The 27,328-nt window shown below is 51.8% G+C and overlaps 1 long non-coding RNA gene across 1 annotated transcript; it reads right to left on the bottom strand.

The window, feature by feature from the left end:
• Positions 1–963: 963 nt before the first annotated feature.
• LOC132657762 (uncharacterized) lies at positions 964–4,085 on the bottom strand. Its single transcript, XR_009596346.1, has 2 exons — positions 3,536–4,085; positions 964–3,346 (listed from the first exon to the last, which is right to left on the bottom strand). It is a non-coding gene; the product is annotated as an uncharacterized LOC132657762 (long non-coding RNA).
• Positions 4,086–27,328: the final 23,243 nt, after the last annotated feature.

Here is a 27,328-nt window from a genome sequence, read left to right as displayed (position 1 = left end):
AGGTCCACCTGCCAAGGACCACACAGCTCGTCAGCAAACTCAGAAACGGGGAAAGGGGATGGAGCGGGGTGGGGAGGTGGACAGAGGCGCTGGGGACGCAGGGGAGCCCCGGCCTGCCTGGGCAGGACCCCAGCCGGTGGGTTCATGTCCTCTCGCCACAGCTCCCCTCTCTCAGGGGCCGCTCCGGGAGGCCACTATCACCGCCCCAGCCCGAGACGGTCCTCAGAGCCATGCAGCCAGGCCCACCTCGCACGCCCCCACTCACAGGGCAGACCCGGACCTCCGCCCCGCTTCGGTCTGGGAAGACCCAGCTCCTGGCTTCTCCTCGCATGGTCCCTCAACCCCGCAGCCTGAGCAGCCCCAGGGCAGGGCTTTGACCCCTCAGCTCCGACAGGATCTGTGGGTTCAGACAAAACTCCCAGGGCTCTGGAATGGTCCCTTCCCGTGTAAAACAGAGAGCTGGGGTTGTGGAGGCCCCTTCTGTACAGTGATCACCATGTCACCATTCCCCATCTCCCTGCAGTGTGTTCCCCTCCCACCAGGGTACCCCTCCCAGGGCCCACTGTCCCCCACTGACTTGGGTCCTGTGAGCAGAGGCAGCTCCTTGTGGAGGGGCAGCGAGGGTGCAACTGACTGACAGCAGGCAGCGGGTTCAGGCAAGGACAGGGCCAGGCTAGAGGCCCAAGCCGGGTTCTGCGCCCTCCTCTCCCCTCACAAATGCGCAAGCCCAGCCCGGTGCACACCCCTAGGGGGCTCGAGTGCCCTCAGGCTCTGCGTCCCCAGCCCAGACTCTCCAGGAGGCCTGGCCCTTTGTCCTCACCCTCCGCCCCCCGGGGAAGCCAGCCCAGGAAGGAAAAGTGCGCAGGCCAGCCTCGCTCAAGGACGCCGTGTGCTTTGTTTTCTCTCTGAGCCCAGGCATACTTCATTCCTGGCTGGATCGCCTAGATAATTCATCACTCGAGACAATTCTCATTTTCATTTAATGGGAAACCAAAGGTGTCCCCAGGTCACCGGCCCTAACGTTGCACTAACGTCATGGGAGGTGAAACAGGAGGGGGGGGCTGCGTCAGTTACTTTTCTGTGATTGGTGGATGACTAGCGCCTTCTTCTTCATACAAAAACTCTTCCTTTCATGCCAGAGAAAGCCCAATAATGAGGAATGTGTTCTTTTAGGGAAAAGCGGTGCATTTGCGAGCATGGGGCTGCTTCCCTGAGAGCCTGGGACCTGACCCGAGAGGCTGTCATCCCCACCCCCAGCCCCTCACTGGCAGCCACAGGCCACACGGTTTGCTGCTCGGCCTTCAGCTGTTTTTCAGAAATAATTGCCATCTGTCCGCAGGCACGTTGCTGCATGTCCCAATCTAGGGACACTAGCCGTTGTTGCAGAGCTCTGTGCAGGAGGCTGCTTCGGGGACAGCTCCCAGCCCTGCCTGTCCTGCTCTCAGGCCAATCTGCAGGGAGGGTCTGGGGGAGTGGGGGGAATGGGGGGCCTCGATTCATCAGGACTCGGCAGTGCCAATGGGCACACCGAGGGCTGATGGAACCTTAGGGCGCATGCCTTAGGGCGAGTTATACAGAAGTGATCTGGAGGTCTTGGTGGACAGTGACAACTGGCTTTCTGCCATCCCCTGGCTATGGGACTGTGTTTGCTAGCAGAGTCTGGGCTACAGTATCTAATAGACCAGCCCATAAAATGGAAGTCACGGTGGGGGTGGCTGCAGGAGTGGGCAGGGAGGTGGTCCTTCACTCCAGGTGGTCACTCAGGGATCCAGGCAAGGAGGGGCTGCCATCTGGAACATGAGGCTTCCAAGAGCACCCTGGTATCTCTCTCCCAGGAGGGAAGCAGCACAGGTGGGATCTTCCTGGGACAGGTCTGGAGGAAACCCAAATGGCTCCCCACATTCCACTGGCCAGAACTTGAGTCACAGCATTTCCTATAAGCACTACATGTTGGGAAGTATAGTCCCTAACAAGGTGGGATGCTGGGAAGTGTAGTCCATATAGGCAGAGGATGCTGGGAAATGTAGTCCAGCTGTGAGTTGGGGTGGTGGGTCTGTGGTCATGGCCTCCCAGAACACCTAGGATGGGGCAGCAGAGGAGATCCAGAGGCTCTGCCCCAAGTGAGGCCCAGGTGAGGGAGCTGAGGACACTCATCCAGGAGAAGGAACTCAAGTGCGTTTGCATCCATGTAGTTGAAAGTCTGAAACAAATGGACTCTGTATGTGAGAACACAAAGGGAAGTGCAGAAAGGACGAAAGGCATGGAGAGCTATTCTGAGTCCTAGGAACAGCTGCTCGGTGAAGAGGGATCTCGCTGCGTGGACGAGCCCCCCGGACTCAGAGAGCCGAGGGCCAAAACTGCAAAGCGGGGCTCTTCCCACGCTAACTGCTGTGTAAACTGCCATCCTGTTTCATCCTTTGCTCTGCAAACCCCTGCTCCTTGATCTCAGAGCAGCAGGTTGGGGCCCAGCCTGCAGAGCTGGGTTTACCCAGCTGTGTCTCCACTTGGGCGAGCCCTCAGCATCTACTGGACTCCTAGTTCCTTCCCGGTACATGAAAAATAATAATAATTGAGGATGGGGAGGTTACTGAAGGCCACCGACTGACCTTCAGAACAGACAAGCAATACCACAGAGCTGTATCTGCAAACCACTGTGAGCTTACAAACAAGGCTACCTGACATGCTCAGTCCTGTCCGACTCTTTGCAACCCCATGGACTGCACCCGCCAGGCTCCTCCATCCATGGGATCTTCCAGGCAAGAATACAAGAGTGGGTGGCTATGGCCTCCTCCAGGGGATCTTCCCAACCCAAGGATCGAACCCAGGTCTCCTGCATCGGCAGGCAGAGTCTTTACTGCTGAGCCACCGGGAAGTGGCACGCATGTTATTGTTGCCAAATATTTCCCCACAGTGTTCACAGCTGTGACCTGGGCAAGCAGGCGACCTGAGGCACCAGTGGGCACATGGGTGGAGGGCAGGCTGAGGGCAGGCCTGGCTGCATCCTCCTCTCGACAGAGAAGGAGCCTGGAGCAGCCAGCAAAGCCTTCTGCTCCCACAGGACCTGGCAGCCCCTCTCCTGCTGGGCCCCGGAACTTGGCTTGCAATGGGGTGGTGCTCAGATCACACCTTTCAGACCAGACAAGATGCCCTTGAACTCAGCCCAGGCCACCATGCGGCAAAGGTGGCCTGGTGACAAAAGGAGCCAGCGGGGGTGGGGGTGGGGGCAAGGCCCCCCATCTCCTCGGGAGTCGAGTTCCCCGGCAGCGCCGTCTGCTCCTGGGGCTCATCCGCATCGTAGTCTTAGAAACCAAGTGGCCGCAGGGGCGTCCCCACCAGGTGTGTGGGCCTAAGGATCCAACACAACAGGGGGTGCAGAGCTCAGCCCCCCACCCAGGAGGAGGGCTCTGGCACCTCAGTCACTCGCAGGGACATTAAGCATACGGCTCCCTCAGGGGCACTTTCACCCACAGCTGTGCAGGCCACGCCTAATTTTTCCCACCCACTTCCAGGAACTTTATTCCCGGGGCAAGTGTACCTTTAATGTGTCGCTGTTGTTTGGTCGCTCAGTCGTGTCCAACTCTTTGCAAACCCCAGGGACTGCAGTCAGGCTCCTCTGCCCATGGGATTCTCCAGGCAAGAGTACTGGAGGGGGTTGCTGTTCCCTCCTCCAGGATCTCTTCCCAACCCAGGGATCGACCCCACATCTCCTGCTTGGCAGGCGCATTCTCTCCCACTGAGCTACCAGGGAAGCCCCGTACCTTTTAATATCAGTTCCCAAATGCCCTACTCCGGTAGAAAAAACACAGAAGCCACTTCCGAAGACCCCAAACAAATCCTGGAGCCTGCTTGCTTGCAGACGGGCCAGAGAAATGAGCAGGTCTCACGTACACCCCCTCCCCGGGCAGCAGAGCGGGCCCATCTGGCCAGGCCCGGCACCACACTGACCGCCCAGCACGCGCTGAGTTCCGGGGAGCTGTGCACCTGTCCACAGCCGGCGCAGGCCCCAGGGTGAGTCCTTGCATCGAGCCGCTGGGGGCCCCCTGCCGGCCCCTCCTGCCGGCCCCTCCTGTGTCCACCGACAACATGAGCTGGCCTACTTCGTTTGTAGGTTGTTTATCTCCTGGCACAGAACACACATTCCCGAGCGTGTGTTTAAATCCATAGAGTCCAAAGGGCAACCAGAACTGTTTATCCACAGCTGGGCCTCCTTAAACCATTGTCTGACGCAGCCCCCTTTTCCAAGCCATTTCCTATTTTCCTGCTGATACCAGGAAAACTTGACATTTTTCAGAAGGCTGTGAGCGCCCGGAATGGCAGACAGCTGGCCTGAAGCTGGAGACTCAGTTAGAGGATCAATGGCCCACAGGAAACGGACGATTAGGCTCCTCAGATCAGCTGCTGCTGCTGATAAAGGACCCCTTCCTGCTGCACACCCTCACCCACCGCTGGGCACTGGCCACCGACTCTCAGGGCGGGGAGGGTAGAGGGTCACACCCCAGCCAGGCCTGGCCACCTGGCTTGACCCTTCCCCACCAGCCCCTTCAGAGAGACCCGGGGGGCTTCTGTGCCGGGGGGTGGGGCTGAGCACAGGGGTCCCCGTGATCCTGTTATATGATGACAAGGCAGGGCCCGCCGCGGGAGGTGCCACAGCTCTGCGTGCCCCTGGTGAGGCGGTGCGGCCGCTACGTGCCGACTCATGGACTGTTCCGCAGGGCAGATGCCTTCTGAAACCTTAAGAACTCTGGGTGCAATGCCCTTTCACATGCATATGCACCTTTACCCAGAGCAGAAGTGACAGTTCAAAGCCACATTTGTTCAGCAAACATCTCTTGAGCACCAACTATATGCCAGGCACTGGAATGCGAGGCTGAGCAGTCAGGGTTGGGGGAGCCTCAGTGGGGAAGGCGGAGGGTGCTCACCCTTTTACAAGCTGAAGGGCAAGAAGCAGGAATGGGCGAACAGGGTGCGCCTGGGCCAGAAGGTGGCTCCTCCCACCTCGCCCCTCCCACCCCGGCTCCTCCCACCCCCGGCTCCTCCCACCTCGCTCCTCCCAGCCCTGGCTCCTCTCACCTGACCCCTAGGCTCTGCCCCGCCCAGGCTCCGGGTTAACCAGTCCAGACTGGGCCCAGGAATCTGTATTTTAAGAACTCCAGGGAATTCTCTCTAAAGAGGTTTGGGAAGTGCCTCAGTGCTGGGGTTCCCGGTGCCCCCAGAGATCAACTGCTCCACAGAGACCCCATTAAAATGGGTGCTCCCCGGCATGGGGGGGTCTCTGAAAGCACCCAGAGGGCCTGGTAAGCACCGCCGCCGCTGGGTGGGAGGCTCCACTGGACAGACTGGAGGCAGTGTGGTGTTCACACCTCCACACATTGCTGCCCGCACACACAGAAGAACCATGGGTGCTCAGGAGGGGTCTGGATGAAGACCCCGGCCCTCCCGCCCGGCTGGCACCAGACTGTGTTTCCTGACCCACGCATAACGGGCTGGTTTTAGCTCCTAGGCGCCCCTGCAGATGGGCCGAATCCAGCCACAGGACACACTTGGGCTTCTTTGCAAGCACGTCACACCCAATGGCACGAGAGCTTCACAGAGAACATACTGCCTCTGAATTTTACTGAGTCATAAAAAAAAAAAAAAAAAGGCAGAAAATAATGAATTAAAGCGAAGCCAAGACAATAAACTTTAGCTGTGCGTCAGAAAACCTCACTGAGACAACTCCTGAGGGTGCAGAGCGCCAGGCCCAGGGCTGCGTCCTCTGCAGGCGGAACGGTCCCCTAGTCCGGCCCCTGGAGAGCTCAGGCCAGTCAGTGAGGACAGGGGCACAGGCGGGCCGCCACTGCCTGGAGTGGGGCTCTGAGGGGCCTGGGTCTGCCCAGGGGTTGAGATGCACAGTCTTCACCTGCAGGGCCTTGGAGCCGCCGTGTTAACGCTTTTCACTGACACGGAGAGTCCCAGTGTGAAGGGGGTCAGCCCTGTCTGTATCTGCAGTGTTTGGGTGTTGAGCTTGTTCTGATTCTTTTCAAACCGTGTTGTCACGTGTAGTAATCCTAGTATAATGTGTGAGAGCTTCTCCAGGCTGGAGGGCTGGGAGCTGAACTGGAAGTAAACTGCCAGCTTTGAAGACAATGCCAGGTCTCTCCTAGAGGAGCTGTAGTAGTTGCTGTTTAGGCGCTCCGTCGTGTCCGACTCCGCAGCCCCACGGGCTGCAGCACACCACGTTTCCCTGTCCTTCACCGTCTCCTAGAGTTTGGTCAAATTCCTATCCATTGAGTCGGTGATGCCATCCAAGCATCTCATCCTCTGCCCTTCTCCTCCTGCCCTCAATCTTTCCCAGCAGCAGGGTCTTTTCCAATGAGCTTTGGCCTTTTCCTGAGGCTGTTTGCATCAGGTGGCCAAAATACTGGAGCTTCAGCTTCAGCAACAGTTCTTCCAAAGAATATTCAGTGTTGATTTCCTTTAGGATTGACTGGTTTGATCTCTTTGCTGTCCAAGGGACTTTCAAGAGTCTTCAACACCACAGTTCAGAAGCATTAATTTTTCATCACTTAGCCTTCTTTCTTCACATGAGGTGGCCAAAGTACTGGAGTTTCGAGTCAGACACGACTGAGTGACTGAACTGAACTGAGCCTTCTTTCCGGTCCCACTCTCACATCCATACATCATTTTGCCATAAAGTCTCTTTTTGAAGGAGGATTCCCACATGTCAATAGCAGAACATACTCTTTCCTCTATAGAAATTTAGAACTCCTGACTTCTTCACATTTAAGTTTTTAACAAATATATCTGGAATTCATCTGTGTGTATGGTATGAGGCAGGAATGTAATCTTTCCTGCAAAGTAGCCACTTTTCCAAGTTATCTGGTGAATGGCCATCTGCCCTCCCTGGATCTGTTAAGCTCTGGTTCACAATATAAATGGCCTCTTTCCAGGTCTTCCTCCTGGTCCTGTTTGCACGACCCCCACACTCGTGTAAGTATGGGACACTGTGCCTTAACAGCTGGTGGGACAGAAAACAAAAAAATAAATAAATAAAAACAAAACCAAAAAAATCCTTCGCTTTTCCAATTTAAAAGTGCTTGCAATTTATACTTCCATATGAATTTTAGAATCGCTTTGTCAAGTTCCCTGAAAAGTCTTTTTTTTCCGGTTACATCTGTGGGGTTTCAAGTAGATTTGCTTTGATTTTACAAGTTAATCGGGGGTGAACGAGTATGTTTAGAACAGAGTCTGCCCACCATCTGACGTGGCGTCATCCTCGATTTTCTCAGGTCCTTCTATCTGTCAGCAAAGTTTTATGACTTCCCCGGAAAGCTATTCTTAGGCCTGTTTCTAAGGACACGTTTCTGCAGGGGTTTCAAACACACCCTGTGCTTCCACCCTGATCTCTAGTTGGCTTCTGCTGGGCACAGACAGGCTGGCTTCTGCACAGAAATTGCCTGACCCCTGTGCTTCGGGTCGCTGATCGAGTCCTTGCTGTCAAACCATCAGCCCAAATACTTTTGAAAAATAAAATCTGATTGAGAACCCCACTAACAGAACTGATGAAAACGTTGAGTGGGTCTTTGATGTGTTTGACGCCCTCCCGGTTTGGCTGAAGAACAGGAGGGCTGGCCAGCAAGGCTGCCGCCAGCTCTGGGTCAGCGCCTGGAGCCTGGCCCCCAGCCCTGTCACCATGGGTCCACCTGGCAGGAATCCTGGGGCCTCTGCCCTCCTGGCCCCCTGGGCGATCACACAGGTGAGTGAGGGGAGTGGACTGGGGCCACCCCAGGCCCTCTGACCTCCAGGCACACCTTCCCTGGGGCAGAGGTTGGGGAGAGGGCGGTTGGCGGCAGAACCCACTGATCAAGGACATTTTGGCCAGAGAATTTTTTTCTTTCCTTTTTAGTTCTCAGAGTCAGTGTGGTCTCGTCTCTGATTTCCACCCGGACACTTCTTGGTCTAAATATTATGTCAGATTTAGATTCATAACTAGCTGCCCGTCTCATCTGATTTCTCCTGGCAGACAGGTTTCATGGCAGGTTTCCCTTCTGACTTTTACATAAGTCTACCTTAATCCAAGACGGCCCGTCCCCTGTTCCCGACACAACTCTGAGGGGTCATGGGGACCTTCAGGGTCACAGCCGTATGGGATCAGGGTCCACCCCAATGGCCCATCTGAGCTTGAGCCTCTGCAAAGACCCTGCTCCTCAGTAAGGTCACCTTCACAGGCCCTGGGGTTAGGACCCAGCCTTTCTCAGGGGAACCAATCCATCCCTTGGGGGTCTGTAGGGGCAACAGCTCAGCTGCAGGGCTGTGTGTCACAGGGATCCCCGAGACATGCCGTCCAAGGGTCGAGGGCAGGGGTGCAGGTGAGTCTCTCGGGGGGTTGTTCATCCCCGGCCAGTCTGGGGACTCAGGCTCTGTCTGCCGGGAGGTGAGTGACCGGGACGCTGGCCTGGGATTCCGGAGCACCCGCACTACGGTTTCAGGGACCCGCAGCCTCTGGACGGCCCCACCCTGGCAGTCAGATTTCCTGCCTCTGTGAAGCCCGAGTGTGCGTGGACCTGAGGCCCTTTGGTTGATTCCATCCTCCTTGTTTGTGACCTCCAGGGGTCATCACCGCTAGGGACGTCCCTGGGGGTGGTGCCCCCCGACAGAGCCCACACACTTCATGCAGCATTTGGGGAAATGCCCTTTGTCACCAAGCGTCAGTCACTTCCTCATGCCCACGTTTTTCTTAAAGCGGACCTTGACTCCTGATAAACCTGTGCAGCGTGGTTGCCCTGGACCCCTCACAGGCCTCGGAAGATTCTCAGGTCTCCACGGGCAAGACCAAGTGCTGTGGAGCAGGGAGGCAGGAAGGAGGCGGGGACCTCTCCGCCCCCTTCTCCAGGGGTGCCCTGCTGCCCAGCGCCACCAAGCGCAGCGTCTCCCTGTCAACTCTTTGCTCTCTGCACCCCTGCTTGCCATTCCCTTCCCTGCCTTGCAGGTCCCGCCTCCTGATCTCAGCTGACAAGTGCATGGAGCCGGTCCGGGACTCAGCACCAGCAGCGGGAGGCGAGGGTGCCCTGGTCTGCTTCTCTCTGTCACCGACTCCTGATGGTGGAGACGCCTGGACGTGGGGCCTGCCCAGGTGCCGCGTGGTGCAGAGATGATCGAGGAGGGGCGTAATGAGCCCCATCCTTCCACCTCCTCCATCTGGGCTCCCGGGCACCTCAGAGTATCTGCAGGGAGGAGGGGGTTTTCTGCACCCGTGTCCAGACGTCCCAGTGGAACCTGCCTGAAGCCCCGATGGGAGCAAGGACATCCTGAACACACTGAGTGCTCCATCACATGTGGGAAGGGCTAGGAGGGCGGGCAGCAAGGTTTTGACTTTTCGAGACGAGATCATCAGCAAAGAAATCACCCCAAAAGGAGGATGGCTGGCTTGCTGAGAGGTCTTCATGCAGACAGCTCTCTTCCTCCCAGCAGGTCCCCAACCCCTCATGGTCCTCCTGCTAAGAGATCGCCTCCTAGGTCAGGAGGTGGGGGAGACCTCATAGTCTTAGGGAGCACACACTCTCCCCTGCTTCTCAGCGGATTTTGAAAACCCCAATCCCATTTCCAGGGCTCACTCTCCCAGCCGCCCTTGCAGCAAGGAACAGGCATGTGACACGCCCATGCCAAGGGAGATGCAGGCCGGAGGCTGCAGGGAGACTCCTGGGAAGGCTTCTCTCCTCCTAAGAAGTATGGATACAAGCGGAGACCTCCCTGGTGCCACTCCTGCACCTTTGCTCTGCCTTGGAATGCAGCTGTGATTCCTGACTAGCGGCAGCCATCTTGCAGCTGCGCGGTATAGGCATAAGGTTGAAAAGCTTCCACAGTCAGGAGATAAAAAGCTTCTGGGTCTCTGAGGGCATTCCTGAGCTGGCAGACTAACCCTGAGACTATTTAAACCTAGAATTCTTATCGACACCTTGGCAAGTATCCCGATGCTTCAGATCATGCTGTTGGATTTTCCGTTACTTGCAGCTGTAAACACCCAAACTGATGGGCCATTTATAAGTTCTATGCATCAAGTGCTACTGCTGATACAGGGAGGTATCAATGGAGACCTCCTGGGGCTCAAGAACTCCTGTTCCCGCCCTGAAGTAGCCAGGATCCCTGCCCTCAGCGGTCAGTGGAGGTCAGGGAGGGAACCTGGATTTCTTCCTACCTGGAGGTAATGAGGCGATGCCTCCACCTCCCTTGCAAAAGCAGCATCACAGGAAATCAGCTAAAAGAGAAGATTTAAATAAGATCCAGGGTTTCATAACATAATACACAAAGAATCCGGATAAGCTGAAAGTCGTTTGTCATACCAAGAGCCAGGAAATCTCAAACTGAAGAAAACAAGAAAATCAAAACATGCCAACAATTAGATGACAGAGATATCAGAATTATCTGACAAAGATTTGAAAGCAGCCACCATGAAAATACTTTCATAAGCAATTAAAAATATGCTTGAAATAAATAAAAAACTAAAAGTTTTCAGAAAATAAACTACAAAGTCCCTACAATGAAATAGATGATGTAAAGAAAACTAAACAGAAATTTTGGAACTTAAAATGACTAAATTTTAAAGAATTTAAAAAGAACAATGGATGGGCCCAAGCAGAAGAATGGGGGAGACAGAGGAGAAACACGTCAACTGCAAAAGAGAATATAGAGATTACCCAGCCTGGATAACAGGAAACTTAACTGACATCAATAATGACAGAATCACAGGGACTTGTGGGACTCTAAAAAAGATTGAGGACTTATGCCATCAGAGCCTCAGAAAAAAAAGGAGATGGAAGGAGGGGCCAAAAACAAAGTACTTGAAGAAATAAGGGCAAAAAACTTTTCAAATTTAGCAAAAGACATTAACCTATAGATTCAAGAGGCTGAACAAACTCCAAACGGAATAAACCACAAATAGTCCATACAAAGACACCAGAGTCAAACCTTTTTTTTTTTCAGTCACTAAATCGCACCTGACTTTTTGAAACCCCATGAGTGCAGCACACCAGGCTTCTGTGTCCTTCACAATCTCCCAGAGTCTGCTCAAATTCATGTCCACTGAGTTGGTGATGCTATCCAACCATCTCATCCTCTGTCATCCACTTCTCCTCCTGGCTTCAACCTTTCCCAGCATCAGGGTCTTTTCTAATAAGTCGGCTCTTCGCATCAGATGGCCAAAGTATTAGAGTTTCAGTTTCAGCATCAGTCCTTCTGATGAGTATTCAGGACTGATTTCCTTTAGGATTTAGTTCAGTTCAGTCACTCAGTAGTGTCTGACTCTTTATGACCCCATGGACTGCAGCATGCCAGGCCTCCCTATCCATCACCAACTCCTGGAATTTACTCAAACTCATGTCCATTGAGTCGGTGATGCCATCCAACCATCTCATCCTCTGTCGTCCCCTTCTCCTCCCACCTTCAATCTTTCCCAGCATCAGGGTCTTTTCCAATGAGTCAGTTCTTGGTGTCAGGTGGCCAAAGGATTGGAGTTTCAGCTTCAGCATCAGTCCTCCCAGTGAATATTCAGGACTGATCTCCTTTATGATTGACTGGAGTAAAATCTGACAAAGAAAAAGTTTTGAAAGCTACCATCGGAAATGAAGCATTGCTAACAAGGGTGGGGGAGGCCAGGGGTGAGGGAAACCATTTAAATGACTGAATGTATCCTCAGAAACCGTGGAACCCAGAAAGAAAAAGCAGTAAAACATTTTCCCACGCTGAAGGAAAGAGCTGTCAACCCAGAGCCACCAGAAATAAGCTTCAGGGATGAAGAGAAATGAAGACACTCTCGAATGAAGAAAAACTCAGATAACTTTAGCACCAGCAGATCCACTCTGAAAAAAAAGCTGAATGAAACCCTCTATACAGAAAAGATAAAAGTGGGAAACTTGGGGTACCAGTAAGAAAGAAAGGGGCTTCCCTGGTCGCTCAGCTGGTAAAGAATCTGCCTGTAATGCAGGAGACTCCAGTTTAATTTCTGGGTCAGGAAGACCCCCTGGAGAAGGGATAGGCTACCCATGCCAGTATTCTTGGGCTTCCCTGGTGACTCAGATGGTGGACACCCTCCGGACCCTCAGTCCCCTGCAATGTGGGAGACCTGGGTTCCATCCCTAAGTTGGGAAGATCCCCTGGATCAGGGCATGTCAACCCACTCCAGTATTTTTCTTGCCTGGAGAATCCCCATGGACAGAGGAATCTGGCAGGCTACAGTCCATGATTGCAAAGAGTTGGACATGACTGAATGACTAAGCACAGCAAAGCACAAGGAAGAAAACACAGGTGAGCAAAAGTGGGCGAACAGAACAGATTCTCCTTTCATTCATGAGTTTCTGCAAAGTATGGTTGAAGAATAAGCAAATGCCGTAACTGACACAGTTCCAAGTGTCTTCACAGGAAATATTTAAGACAGTGATGCTATAAATGGGAAGGGGTAAAGGTCTGTAGGGGGATGTGACTCAAATTGGCAAACTAATGACACCATTAAAGTTGATGCATTATGTATGTGTAATATAACACCTAAAATAGCCACTAAAAAACTACCCAGAGATGCACAACCGAAACACTGCAGACAAATCAACACGGGATGCTACACATATGTCAAGTAACCTACAGAAATACAGGAAAAAGAAACAAAACACATATCTGGTGGAAAACAAAAATTAAATTGGGAGCCATAGCCTTCACATACCCATGACTGCATTACAAAGCGTCTCAGTACACCATTTAAAGGACAGAGATCGGAAGACTGGATAAACAAACCATACCCGACTCTAAGCGACTGCAAGAAATTCACGTCAAGAGAACGACATAGAAAGGGTGAGATTAAGACGCTGCTAAGAGGGACTTCCCTGGTGGTCCGGGGGTTGGCAGTCCACCTGCCATTGAAGGGGACGTGGGTTTGATCCCCTGTCTGGGAAGATCCCACAGGTGTCCAGCGCAACTAACTCTGTGTGCCACAACTTCTGAGGCCGCACTCTAGAGCCCGTCTCCAAGCCACGCAGAGCTCCGAGAGCCCCTGGGGAGAGGGACCCAGGTCACGGGACCCACGGTGAGCGAGCAGCCCAGCAAGGGGAGTGACGGGTGGTGGCCACAGTGTCTGCCCTGCTGCCCACGGCCGGGCCAGCAGCCACGCCCGGTGGAGGGACGGGCCAGCCCTCCAGCCCTCGGTCCCTGCCCGACACCCAGCTCAGCAGCAGCACTTCTTCAAACGGAGCCTTTCATTTGCAGAGCAGTTGGTGGCGTTCAAGGGTTTCCAGGGACTGCACACCTTGAGATCACAGCAAGGAGCGCCAAAAGGTGGGCCTGCTGCTTTCCCAGGGCCCCTCCCCTCCAATCAGAAGCTGAACCCACCACGAACATCCCCTCCACCACCCACTCCCCACGTGCCCCCAGCGGAGCCCAGTCCGGGGCCCTGCCCATGCCCGGCCCAGAGCACCCTTACAGACTCAACGACAGAATGAGTGAAGGCATCTTCAAAACACAGACATCCTCGAAACTTCAAAGAAAGAGAAGCAGGTAAATGGGGGAAATCGAGAGGCAATCCTTATCACCAGGAAACACCTGCCCGGGTGCCCAGGGCCCCAGAAAGCCCCACCCGACTCCCACCAGTGTCCTGGCCAGGGCTCTGGGCCCCTCCGGCCGGATTCTGCGAGCAATGGGCTCGGCCCTGTCTCCACTGGCCCGTGTTTCTAAGGCACGGTTTCTTCTGCCGTCTCTCGGACACCCCCCACCCCAGGCCCAGCAAACCCCACGGGGGTGAGATTGTATCTCTGTTTGTTTTGGTCGATTGAACAGTTTATTTCCTTGTTCAACATTTTTCAGATTTCTGGGGATTGTTTTCCACCTCTTGATGTTGTCTGGGCCCCGGCCAACGGAAACACACGCCGTCTGCCTGTGGCTGCGGGAGGAGAGCGGAAGCTGAGGACTGAAATGCTTGTTAAATTTAGCTTCTCTTGGGCAGATTTATCTCCATTAATCATAACCCAGCAGAGTCTGATTTCCCTAAATCTAGCCCCCTGTGTGGATACGTGCGTCCCCCCCAGAGCGGATTTCCTGGAGCAAACACCCACACAGCTCCCTTGAGAGTCCAGTGGCTGCAGCAAAGGGCAGAATCGAGGGGACGCAGGTGCCCGGTGCTTCTCACTGGCACTGGGGGCTGGGAGGCGGGAAGAACGCAGGGCCAGGCTCCCAGGACCTGCAACTGGGGTCCCAGCTGGAAGGGGATGGTCACAGGGTGGCTGAGATGCCTTTCCTTGCACCTCTGGGTGGCGGGCGCACAGGCGAGGGTCTTCATACTTGAAGAGGAGCTTCATACTTGGAGAGGAAATGAAATCTACAAGACTTTGGATTCACACACGCCCCACGTGACAGGTCACCTTCTGCCTGAGTACTAAGGTCACTGTTGACCAGATGACGCCTGCCTCGCGGCTCCAGGCCTCCAGTGGCTTCCAGGCTGACCAGCACGCAGGAGGTGATGTGACCCCCACATGCCGGGACCCCCACACGCCGGGTCCCCCACCTCGCTCAGGGTGCCTGGACAGCCCACCTGCCGGGGAGCTCGCCCCCACCCCGCCGGGCACACCACCCCAGCTCCATGCCCAGAGCTCAGAGCTGCTGTCCACTGCTGGTGGCGGCCGCCATGCTGTGGACCAAGCAGAGGCTCTGCAGGAGGGCAGCATCAGAGGACGGCACAGATTGGAGGCTTCTGGCGTGGACGTCTGGACCGAGGGGAGTGTGCTGGCCTGAAAAAGACTTTCCAAGAAGGTTTCCACCATGCTCGTCTACAAGCGGCCCAGGCAGGCTGTGAAATCCCCTCATTGTGCAAAGCAGAAGCCTTTAGCAACGCAGAGCAGATGGCACCCTCTACCCCTCTGAGCTCAGCACCCAGGTGAGCAACCAGTCGTGAGTGGAGGAGACTGAGAAGGAGGAAGCTCGCGTCATCACCAAATAGGAGGTGAATCGATTCTGAGTCCCTGCAGCTGAACTCAGGTGGCCAGGGCGAGGGTGCCCCACAGCGGGTGCCGGGTCTGTGGCCCACGCTCTGCTGTCCAGGACTGAAGCCTCGCCCCCTGCAGGCGGCACTGCCATGCCAACAGCTCTGGCCACCGGGTCCCACAAGAAGAGGCACCTGCGGCACCTGAGCGCCATGCCCTCCGCCTCCTGCTGGCACCAAGGTCACCCTTCCCAGGAAGGGGAGGAGGCACCAAAGACGCAGGGCCAGGTCACGGCCAGGCTGAGCCTCTGGGTGCGATCAGGCCTGGGAGGGGCGAGTCCACCAGCTGTGGACTCTGTGCCATGAATAAACCTCTATCCGATCCACCTCGTTGCCATGGCGTGGACCTGGCTCAGGTGCCACCCTGGCCTGGCGATGAGCTGAGAGCCCAGAGGTCAGACAAGCCTGGCCTTGATCTGAGTCCACGTCCCTCCCATCGGCTGCAGGACCGCCAGCGGGGTCAGCAAAGACCCACAAGAAAGCAGGAACTTTCAGGCTGCACGGACAGGAAGCCAGGCAAGACCACCCCCGCAGCAGGGCTGGGGTGCCAGGTATGTGGCTCTCTCTCTGAGGCCCAGGGAGCGTACCTGTGATCGGGGTTATAAGACACTTGCCTCACAAGGGTGAGGCACACGCTGTCTTGGTGAGACACACTTTAGATCAAAGATGCTGGCAGATTGTAACCCATGGAACTAAACAATGGGAAATGACAGCACGTGGTAGCGGTCACAGGGAGGCTGGAGCGGCCACTTTAATAACAAAGTCGACTTGGAAACAAAAATACTACCAGGGATAAACAGGGACACTTTAAAACATGGAAAGGGTCAACCCATCGGGAAGAGACACAAATACATGTGTACCTGACAATAGATAATGCAGTCAGGAAGCAAAAACGGACAGAAATGAGGAGTGGAAGAGGCACTTCCATGCTCCAGCATTAGCTGGAGATCTCAGTGCCCCCGCTGTCAGCCGTGGGGAAACACGTAACAGATAAATAACGCGGTAACAGACGTGTGAGAAGGCCACACGCAACAGCTGCAGGGCATGCCCGCCCCCGGAAGGCACACGGAGCGCCAAGAGGGAGCACAGGCTCAGCCATCAGTCAACCCCTGTGAGCACCACTGGACAGAAACACCACCACGTTCGGGGACCACGATGGGATGGACGTCAACAGCTGAGAGAAATCTGGGAGTGGTGCAAATATGTGGGAATTAAATAAGCTGAAGAAGAAAGCGAAAGGGCATCTTGAAATTCTTCGGGATAAATGATGACATGACGGGACACAGCAAGACTTGAGGGCACGGCGGAGGCAGAGCTCAGGAGCAGGCGCGCTGCCCTCGGCGATCACGCCGAGAAGGAAATGTCCCCGCCTTTCTGACTGTCCATCCTGAGACACTGGAGAAAGAAAGACACACTGGCTCTTAAAAAAGCAGACGGAAGGAAACAGTGCTCGTCTGGAAATGAATGAAATGGGGCTAGAGGAGCAATGGAGGAAAATCAATGCAACCAAAACTGGTTCTTGAAAACAGCAAACAAAAGCAACCAGCTAATAGCCAGACTGGCCAAGAAAAAAATGGGAGAGGAAAACTTCTAAATCAGAAAAGAAAACGAGGGGCCATGTACAAAAATACAAAGAGTTACAAAGGAACGCCAGTGCTGCTGAGCATGAGGAGAAGTCAGGCTCTCTGTGCACTGCGGCCGGGGGGTGGGGTGTAAATGGTGCAGTCACTTCAGAAAAAGGCCCGTCATCTCCACAGTTAAACACAGAAGCACCACTTGTGCAGGCCTTGTGCTCTGTGCTCAGTTGGGTCCAACTCTGAGGGACCGTGTGGACTGCAGTCTGCCAGGCTCCTCTGTCCATGGGATTCTCCAGGCAAGCATACTGCAGTGAGTTGCCATTTCTTCCTCCAGGGATCTTCCCCACCCAGGGAATCAAACCTGAGAGTCCTGTGTCTCCTGCATTGGCAGGCAGATTCTTTACCACTTTCCTTCCCCGAGGATCTTCCCCACCCAGGGATCAAACCTGAGAGTCCTGTGTCTCCTGCATGGGCAGGCAAATTCTTGACCACTGAACCGCCTGGGAAGTCCCATACAACACAGCAATTCCACTCGCAGGGAAACAATCGGGAGAAATGAAAACACACGTCCACAGGGAAACTCGCACATGAACGTTTGTATCGGCATTATTCATAGTTCTCAGAGGGTGGGGAGAAGCCAAAGTGCATCAGCTCAGGATGGGTGGACACAACGTGGTCTATCCGCACGGTGGAACAACATCTAAGCACAAAAAGGAAAGACACACTAACAGATTCTATAGCATCGTTCGAAGTGAAAGAAGCCAGTCCCCAAAGAAATGTCCAGAAAAGGCAAATAAACACAGACGGAAAGTAGATTATGCTTGGTGGGGGGATGGGAGGATAATGCGGATGATAGCTAAAGGGTTTGGGATTTCTTTCGGGAGTCATGAAATTTACTATGGATGGTTGTATATACCTGTGAATATACTAAATCCCACTGGACTGTACCCTTGTTTTACACAAGTAAAACACACATACACACACACAACATCAGCCAGATGAACACAACAAGACACAGATAGGAAAATAATTCACACCCGCAAAAATGAGAAAAGTAGCAGGACTCCTGCAATGCAACAGAGAAGCATGGAAAGTATCTGCCGGGAATGTGAACTTAGCTCAGAGCAACAGTGAAGCCCTTCAGGTGCTAAGCGGTGGCTGGAACGTGGCTCTGAGACTTGGACCATCCAGATCGAAGGGCAGAACACGTGCTGGTCCTATCCTGCTTGGAGGTCTGGCTGGTCTTGGCTTCAGGAATCCCACTTATAAAGGTAAGCCTGAAGCCCCATCCCACAGGTGTCCATGGGACACACTCATGTCTGGCCCAGCCTCATACAGGCCTTGCCTTCCTGCTGTGAAACTGTCATAAGAAAAGGCCAACCACAGGGCTGAAATCCCCCCATCAAGCACTCAAGGTATGTGGCTCTCCCCAGGGGAGCCCTGGCTCTGTCCCCTCAAGGCCCACCCCAGCTGCCTCCCCTCTACAAGACAGCAGTATTTGGGTGCCACTCTTCTGAGTGGGGTCTTGATAGCAACTCGGGGACCTACTTATATGAGTGCCTGCAGGTGGAGGCCTGCTTGGAGCTTAGTTCAGATCTTCACCCTGATATGCAAACAAGAGTCCTGAGGGACACAGACTTGGGCTGGGGCTAAGTCTCCCACTGGAGTCCCCCCCGATATTGACCAGAGGGCAAGGGCTCATCTTCCCTGGGTCTAAACCATTCAAACATGAGCAGAGTGGAGCTTCAGCAGGGGTCAGGGTCCTGGGCTTGGGGAATTTGATGGTGACACTCTCAAAGTCAAGGTCAGGGTCCAGAGGTGGCCTCCACCCCCAGATCCCAGCCAACGCGAGCTCTGCCAAGGCACACGGGGAGGCCGAGAAGTCTAGAATCACAGCTGCTCCAAGCCTGGCCAGCCTTTCGGATGTGCCCACCAGCCCTGAGTGGAGCCCCGAGAAAGCCTGGGGGTAGTGTTGGCAGATGCCCACTGAGGTGGTAGAGGAGGCCTGATGTCACTGTCCCCCAAAATCAAGGCTGAAGCCATCTCAGGACACAAAGCAGAACAAACAACCTCTATCTGGGGTCAGTCAACAGCCAGCGCTCCAAGAATTGATTCATAAACAAAACGCCTGTTGTTACCTTAGAAACACAAGCTGGGGCCAAGCTGCTGCTTCTCGTGCACGAGAAGAGTGGCCAGCTCTGGCAGTTCTGTGGCAGACGGAAAGCTAGACACTGAGGACGGCAACAAGCAATTTCGTGAACCTGTAGTAAAACGGAGATGTGGGAATTAGTCAAGGATTACAGAAGGGCTGTAAGACCGGGACCACAGACAGAACGGGGAGCAGGCAGACAGGGTCACGTCTTCCAAAGAAGAACAGGTGGACATGTGCTCACTTGCTACAGCAGCCAGGGTTTAGCACCGGTGCACACCTTGCATTTCAATAAAGCAGAGCAAAGAAGGGGAGGAGAAACTCTGGGCACCTTGTCCCCAAGCATCACCACAGCTTCTGCAGCTGTGCGGACAGCATCCAGCCACACCTGGGGGCACACTGTGGCGCCGCTGTCTCTGCTAACTCAGGAAGCCCTGGGTTGGAACTTCTAAGCCTCAGCACATCAGAGTGGACAGGTTTTGTTACATTTTCCTTTAACGTCTAAAGAAAGCAGCAGCGCCTGCATGTTTGACTGTGGCTCATAAAAGAAGCATGCTTGATATCTTCTGGGGTGTTCCTGATCCCACTCAGCATGTGACTGAGGAAAGATGCTCCCCGCTCAGCCCTCACATGGAGAAACAGCCCTAACTGGGCTCTGTGGAGAGTCCAGGAGCCCCTTGGAATGATCACAAATATCAGTGTTGAAAACGCATTTCTCACCGTTTTCACATGAAACCCAACTTCAGTTACTATTCACATTCCCAATCATCTTTTGTGTACCTGAAAAACAGCTTGGCCAGGACATCAGATTTTGTATGAAATTGTTCACTGGCCAAGTTGACTGTGACCCATCATGACATGGACATTTCAGATCTAAGCTGACCTCCAGGAAGTAGTTATTACATTTTCAGCCTTTCCCCTGGGTTCCAGCACAGCCTTCAAAACAAGGAGGACCCAGGACTGATGTCAGCAAGGCCCAGGGGCCCAGGAGGTATGAAGATCATCAAGAGGATGGAGGGTGCCGAAGAGAGGAGGCAAGAGGCAAGGGAGCCCTAGAAATTCTGCAAAAACTCATCTTGGTTCAGAGTCACACCAGCAGAGTTCAGCTCGCCTCCCATTTTGAGTTGGCCAGCGTCTGGACGTCCTTCTCCAGCGGCCTGAGTCATCCCTGCTTCGTTCTGTAATGAGCGCCTTTCTCTCTGGTACCCGCAGTCAACATCTTACAATGCTGGATTTGTGGAAAACTTAACAGCTGAAAGGGGGTCACGCATGCCAAAGCCACCTGACCTATTTCTAGACTTTCTGTTCTGTGGTGACGTGTCAGCTGGGACTTTCAGTTGCTCAGAAGAGAACAAACTGGGGTGATTTAAGCAGAAAAGCAAATTTATGCAGGGGGGTTTGGGGGACAGCTCTGAGTACAAGGGCGGGGACCAGAGAAGGGAGAAGCCTGTCCCCCAGCTCCTTCATCGGCCTCACTCCCGGCCCATGAGCCACTGGGCTTGCCTCAGTGCCTTAGCTCTGCCACCCAGGCAAGTTCCGAGGCTTCTCCTCTGCTCTGGTTCACCATGTCCATGGGAGACCAGGGTCCCGACAGGAATCAGATGGCACAGTCCATTAGAGTAATTCAGGGAGGGTTTAATACATAGACTGTATGCGTAGACACATAGCGGGTAAGTGAACTACAGGTGATAGCATAAGCTCCGAGGGTAGCGTAGAGGGCAACAGCTCCCCTGGCCCAGAGGTGTGTGAGTGCGGATCCAAGGAGATGCTGCCTTGGGGGGCTGTGACCAGCGACAGGAAACCACCAGGGATGCAGCCAGCAGGGAACAAGTGCCCTGACTGGCGGGACCTCTCCTCCAGTCTCCTGCTGGGCCTTCCCACCTGCCAGACCCAACAAGGAGCCAGAAGGCAGGGAAAGTTAGGCTGGCCAAACATTCCACTTCCCACGCAGAAAGTGGCTGGAAAAGGCCTTATTGCACCTGCAAGGACAGGGCGGCATCTGCACTGAAGGGCCCTGATTGGACTGCTTTGGGTCACGTGCTCATCCCCGAGCCAATTGGCTGAGACCAGGGGCGGGGTCTAGTGTGCCAATATGGCAGCCCCCATGTGACCGCGGATGTTGGCCGTGCGGAGGGCAGCGCTGGGAGTGGCGCGTGTCTGAGCTCCAGCCTCCCACTCTCCCGTCGCCTCCACCTCCCGCTGGCCCTGGCCTCGCTTGTCCATCGCCTCGCCTCTCCCTGCCCCAGAGGGCGAGAGTCAGGTTGCTGCTTCCCCCAGATCTCCGTGCCCTCAGCCCCCAGTTTCACATTTGTCTCCAAGGCCCGTTTCTTCTACCTCAGTAGTGGCTCTGGCCTGTGTCCTCTTCTCACTTCCATCGGGCCCCTTCAGGGCAGGTTCAGTCCATGCTGAGCACAGGGAACCCATGGGCTTCTCCGCCCATGTTGCTCCGTCAGCACCTCCCCCCATCCCTGTGATGGCACCACCTCTCAGCTGTCCTCTGGTCTCTGCAACTCTCCCTTCTCGCCTCTCCATGGACCCCCTGTTCTAACATCCTCACCTCTTCTCTGCCCATGACTCTCTTGATGATGTCGCATCTTTCTCACGGCACAGGCTGAAACTTAGGGGCCACCAACTACCCCAGGAGGTGCTCTCTTCCATCATGGGTGGGTCTGCAGCAGTGTTCCTGCAGTACCTTAAATTCAGCAGGTCCCCAGTAGATCCTGCAGTTGCTGCCCGATAAACCTGACCCCCTTCTCCAGGCACTGCTTCTGCCCAGTCACCCAAACCAGAAACCTGGAGCCTGTTTCCCCTTCCTCTTCTCCCCAACACCCATTCTAGCCCCAAGGCTGACTGTGCTTTGAAGAGAAGAGCCTTGACTTCATCCTCTTCTTCATCCCCAGCATCACCAGTCCAGCTCACACCTCATTCTTCCTCCCCAGGATGCCTGTGAGGCCCCTTGCTTCCACTCGCTGAGTTGTTCACAGGCACTTAGGTGTCTTCTCCATGACCAGTCCATGCTGAGCACAGGGAACCCAGGAGAGAGCTGAGCACGGCTGACCCGCCTGTGCCTGGGTCAGCTGGGATCCAGAGGTGAATATTCTATGCCAGGGGATGCAGTGACCTCCCCTGCCCCATGGACATCCCCAACAAGTCTGCCTAACCTCACATATGTCTTTATCAAGATTGATGGCAAAACCAAGAATATTTCTGTCTCAAAAATGTTCAGAAGAAAAACAACTTAGCTTCCATTGAATACCACCTGAATTACTGGTCATTCTTGGCTTTGTTAAAAGTGGAACAACCAGGTACCACAAACATCAAGATTCGATATGGTAAGACGTCCATATCATCACCTACTCAATGTTCTCCAAAAAATTGAACCTGAAAGCAACTCAGCCTCTAGTCCTAATTGCAACCTGCAGGAAACGTGGGGAGAGAGGAACAAGCTAAATGACACAGCAAGGACACGGGTAAGCAAATCCAGATCATGGGACACGCCGCAGGGTCTGTGACCTGTTTTCTCCAAGAAGTCTAGGGCACAGGGGATGAAAGGCAGGGGAGAAGAGAGAGTAAAGGACACTTCACAGCCTACTGCAAGGTGGGTTGTTTGAATCCTGATTCAGATCACCTATGAAACACCTTCCTGGGTAATTTTTGTTGTTCAGTCACTCGGTCATATCCGACTCTCTGCGAACCTGTGGACTGCAGCACGGTAGGCTTCCCTGTCCTTCACTGTCTCCCAGAGTTTGCTCAAACTCATGTCTGTTGAGTCAATGATGAGTGGATAGTTAGGGACATTTGAATATGAACTTGTGTTTGATGGTATAAAGGAAGTCTTATTAACTTAGTCAAATATGACAACAAAAGTGTGTGTGGTGGTTATGGAGGAAAAAATCTTTATCAATTAAAGATGCAAGCAAAAGTGTCTACAGGTAAAATGACAGGATGTTTGACATTTAATCTATTTTAGAAAAAGGGACAAGGGAATGGATGAAACAAGATTGGAAACATGTAAAATGTTTGCATCTGGGTTATAGATACATCATTTTATTCCCTCTACTTTTTAAAGTATTTTTAAATTTTCTGTAATGGAGAGAAGGAAAACAAAACATTTATCATTTTTATTATGTGTTTTTAAAGAACAAACATTTTCTCAATTTATAAGGAATTCTATTTTCAACACTGAATTATCTTTTTTTGCAACAAATTATTAAGCAGTTAATGAAAATACTTAAATTCTCTACTCAATGCCTGAGGATCTTGGCATGAAAATACTTTGTCTCAACTTGGTAGCTGTCTTTTCATTGCTTAGAGCAATATGGAAATCTTCTCAGTGCTCAGATGCGCTTGAACATTCTTTCTTTAAAATGTAAATATACACATCTAAGTGGCTAATTAGTCAAGCTTCTATTTAATAACAGATTCTATTTTTATTAAAAAATCTATCATTAAAATAACGTGAGATGAATTACCTTCCATGACTTTTCAAGAACAGAGAAAAACAATTTTAGTTTCCTATTTTTTCTTAGTGAAAAACATGGATTCGCATACATCGCAAATGAGCAGATTAGACAAGCCGGAGAATAGAAGTAGATGGGCTCTGGCTAAATTCGGCCTTAATAAAGGCAGAGGGGTAAAGTTAACTGTTCTTTGTTGTTGTGCAGCTTCTGTTTATTTGGAAAAGCAGCCATATATGATAAAGACGTCTGGAGGGTCCTTAGAATAGGCAGAGTAGCAAACAGTGAGGCGAGGATTGTCATGTTTCTCCTGATCAAGTCTGAAGTGCTTATTTGGAAGTAGCTCAGCCAGAAGTTCCCTCAAAAGAAGCACTAGCCTACCTCTGGTTTTCAATTATTTGTTGTTATTCACTCACTAAGTCACATCCAACATATCCAACTCTTTGCAGCCCCTTGGACTGCAGCACATCAGGCTTCCCTGTCCTTTGCTATCTCCTAGGGTTTGCTCAGAGTCTAGTCCATTGAATCGGTGATGCTATCTAAACATCTGATCCTCGGTGGCCCTCTTCTCCTTTTGCCTTCATCTTTCCCACCATCAGGGTGTTTTCCAATGAGTCGGCTCTTCCCACCAGTTGGCCAAAGTATTGGAGCTTCAGCATCAGTCCTTCCAATGAAGATTCAGGGTTAATTTCCTTTAGGATTGACTGGTTTGAGTACTTGCAGTCCAAGGAACTCTCAAGAGTCTTCTCCAGCACCACAGTTCAAAAGTATCAATTCTTTGGAAGTCAGCCTTCTTTATGGTCCAACTCTTACATCCATTCATGACTACTGGATAAACCATAGCTCTGACTAGATGGACCTTTGTTGGCAAAATGATGTCTTCACCTTTTAATATGCTGTCTCTGTTTGTCATAGGTGTCCTTCCAAGGAGCAAGTGTCTTTTAATTTCACGGCTGCAGTCAATGTCCCCAGTGACTTTGGAGCCCAAGAAAATAAAATCCATCACTGCTTCTACTTTTTCCCATCTACATGCCATGAAGTGATGGGACTGGATGCCGTGATCTTAGTTTTTTGAATGCTGAGTTTTAAGCCAGCTTTTTCACTCTCCTCTTTCACCTTCATCAAGAGGTTCTTTAGTTCTTCTTCAATTTCTGCCATTAGAGTGGTATCATCTGCATATCTGAGTCTGTTGATACTTCTGGCAATCTTGATTCCAGATTGGGATTCATCCAGCCCATATTTTGCACGATGTACTCTGTACATAAGTAAAATAAACAGGGTGACAATATATAGCCTTGTCATACTCCTTTCCCAATTTTGAACTAGTCAGTTGGTTCATGTAAGGTTCTAACTATTGTTTCTTGACCCACATACAGGTTTCTCAGGAGAAAGGTAAGGTGGTCTAGTATTCCCATCTTTTTAAGAGTTTTCCACAGTTTGTTTTGATTCACACAGTCAAAGTCTTTAGTGTAGTCAATTAAGTGGAGACAGATGTCTTTCTGGAATATCCTTGATTTCTCTGTGAGCCAGTGGATGTTGCCAACTTGATCTCTAGCTCCTCTGCCTTTTCTGAACCCAGCGTGTGCGTCTGGAAGTTCTCAGTTCGTGTAGTGCTAAGCCTAGCTTGAAAGATTTTGAGCATCACCTTACAGGGAAATGAGCACAGCTCTGCGGGAGTGTGAGCGTTCTTCAGCATTGCCCTTCTTTGGGATTGGAATGAAAACTGACCTTTTCCAGTCCTGTGGCCACTGTTGAGTTTTCCAAATTTGCTGACATATTGAGTGCAGCACTTTAGCAGCAGCATCTTCTAGTATTTTAAATAATTCAGCTGGAATTCCATCACCTCCACTACCTTTGTGGTGATGCTTCCTAAGGGCCACTTGACGTCACACTCCAGGATGTCAGGCTCTAGATGAGTGACCACACCATCATGGATATGTGGGTCCTTAGGACCTTTTTTGTACAGCTCTTCTGTGTTTTCCTGCCTCCTCTTTTTAAGATCTGCTTCCGTTGGGGCTTTACCATTTCTGTCCTTTTTTGTGCCCATCCTTTCATGAAATGTTCCCTTGATATCACCAATTTTCTTGAAGAGATTTCTAGTCTTTTCCATTCTGTTGTTTTCCTTTATTTTTTGTACTGTTCACTGAGGAAGGCTTTCTTATCTCTCCTTTGTATCCTCCAGAACCTGCATTCAGTTGGGTATATCTTTCCCTTTCTCCTCTGCCTTTTGCTTCTCTTTTCTCAGCTATTTGGAAGCCTCCTCAGACAGCCACTTTGCCTTCTTGCATTTCTTTTTCTTGTGGCTGGTTTCTGCTTACCACCTCCCGAACAGTGTTAAGAACCTCTATCCATAGTTCTTCAGGCACTCTTCTACCAGATCTAATCCCTTGAATATATTCATCATCTCCCAGACAGAACAGCAGAGAGAAGCAGCAAGAATGGCAATGCTCTGGCCTCCAGAATGAAAACCACAGTCCCAGAAAACTAACCAAAATGGTCACATGGCTCAGAGGCTTGTGTAACTCAGTGAAACTATAGCCATGCCATGCAGGGCTGGGTGGGTCATGGTAGAGAATTCTGACAAAACTCTGAGTGGTCCGCTGGAGAAGGGAATGGCAAAGCACTTCTTGCCTTGAGAACCCCATAAACAGAATGAAAAGGCAAAAAGATAGGACACTCAAAGATGAACTTCCCAGGTCAGTAGGTGCCAAATATGCTCCTGGATATCACTGGAGAAATAACTCCAGAAAGAATGAAGAGATGGAGTTAAAACAACAAGAGCACCCAGTTGTGGATGTGACTGGATGGAAGCAAAGTCTGATGCTGTAAAGAGCAGTATTGCATAGGAACCTGGACTGTTAGGTCCATGAATCAAGGCAAGTTGGAAGTGGTCAAACAGGAGATGAAAAGAGTGAACGTTGACATGCTAGGAATCAGAGAACTAAAATGGACTGGAATGGGTGAATTTAACTCAGATGACCATTGTATCTACCACTGTGGGCAGGAATCCCTTATAAGACATGGAGTAGCCATCATAGTCAATGAAATAGTCTGAAATGCAGTACTTGGATGCAATCTCAAAAGTGACAGAATGATCTCCGTTCATTTCCAAGGCAAACCATTTGATATCATAGTAATCCAAGTCTATGCCCCAACCAGTAATGCTGAAGAAGCTGAAGTTGAATGGTTTTATGAAGACCTATAAGACCTTCTAGAACTAACACCCCCAAAAGATGTCCTTTTCACTATAGGGGACTGGAATGCAAAAGTAGGAGGTCAAGAAACACCTGGAGTAATAGGCAAATTTGGCCTTGGAATGAGGAATGAAGCAGGGCAAAGACTAATAGAGTTTTGCCAAGAGAACACACTGGTCATAGCAAACACCCTCTTCCAACAACACAAGAGAAGACTCTACACATGGACATCACCAGATGGTCAACAGCGAAATCAGATTGATTATATTCTTTGCAGCCAAAGATGGAGAAGCTCTATACAGTCAGCAAAAACAAGACCAGGGGCTGACTGTGGCTCAGATCATGAACTGCTTATTACCAAATTCAGACTTAAATTGAAGAAAGCAGGGAAAACCTCTAGACCATTCAGGTATGACCTAAATCAAATCCCTTGTGATTATACAGTGGAAGTGAGAAATAGATTCAAGGGCCTAGATCTGATAGATAGAGTGCCCAATGAACTATGGAATGAGGTTCGTGACATTGTACAGGAGACAGCGATCAAGACCATCCCCATGGAAAAGAAATGCAAAAAGGCAAAATGGCTGTCTGGGAAAGCCTTACAAATAGCTGTGAAAAGAAGAGAAGCAAAAGGCAAAGGAGAAAAGGAAAGATATAAGAATCTGAATGAAGAGTTCCAGAGAATAGCAAGAAGAGATAAGAAAGCCTTCTTCAGCGATCAATGCAAAGAAATAGAGGAAAAGAACAGAATGGGAAAGACTAGAGATTCTTCAAGAAAATTAGAGATACCAAGGGAACATTTCATGCAAAGATGGGCTCGATAAAGGACAGAAACGGTATGGACCTAACAGAAGCAGAAGATATTAAGAAGAGGTGGCAAGAATACACGGAAGAACTGTACAAAAAAGATCTTCATGACTCAGATAACCATGATGGTGTGATCACTCACCTAGAGCCAG

This window comes from Ovis aries, chromosome 1 (genome assembly GCF_016772045.2).
Source record: "Ovis aries strain OAR_USU_Benz2616 breed Rambouillet chromosome 1, ARS-UI_Ramb_v3.0, whole genome shotgun sequence".
NCBI lineage: Eukaryota > Metazoa > Chordata > Mammalia > Artiodactyla > Bovidae > Ovis > Ovis aries.
This window is presented reverse-complemented; position numbering and strand designations above follow the sequence as displayed.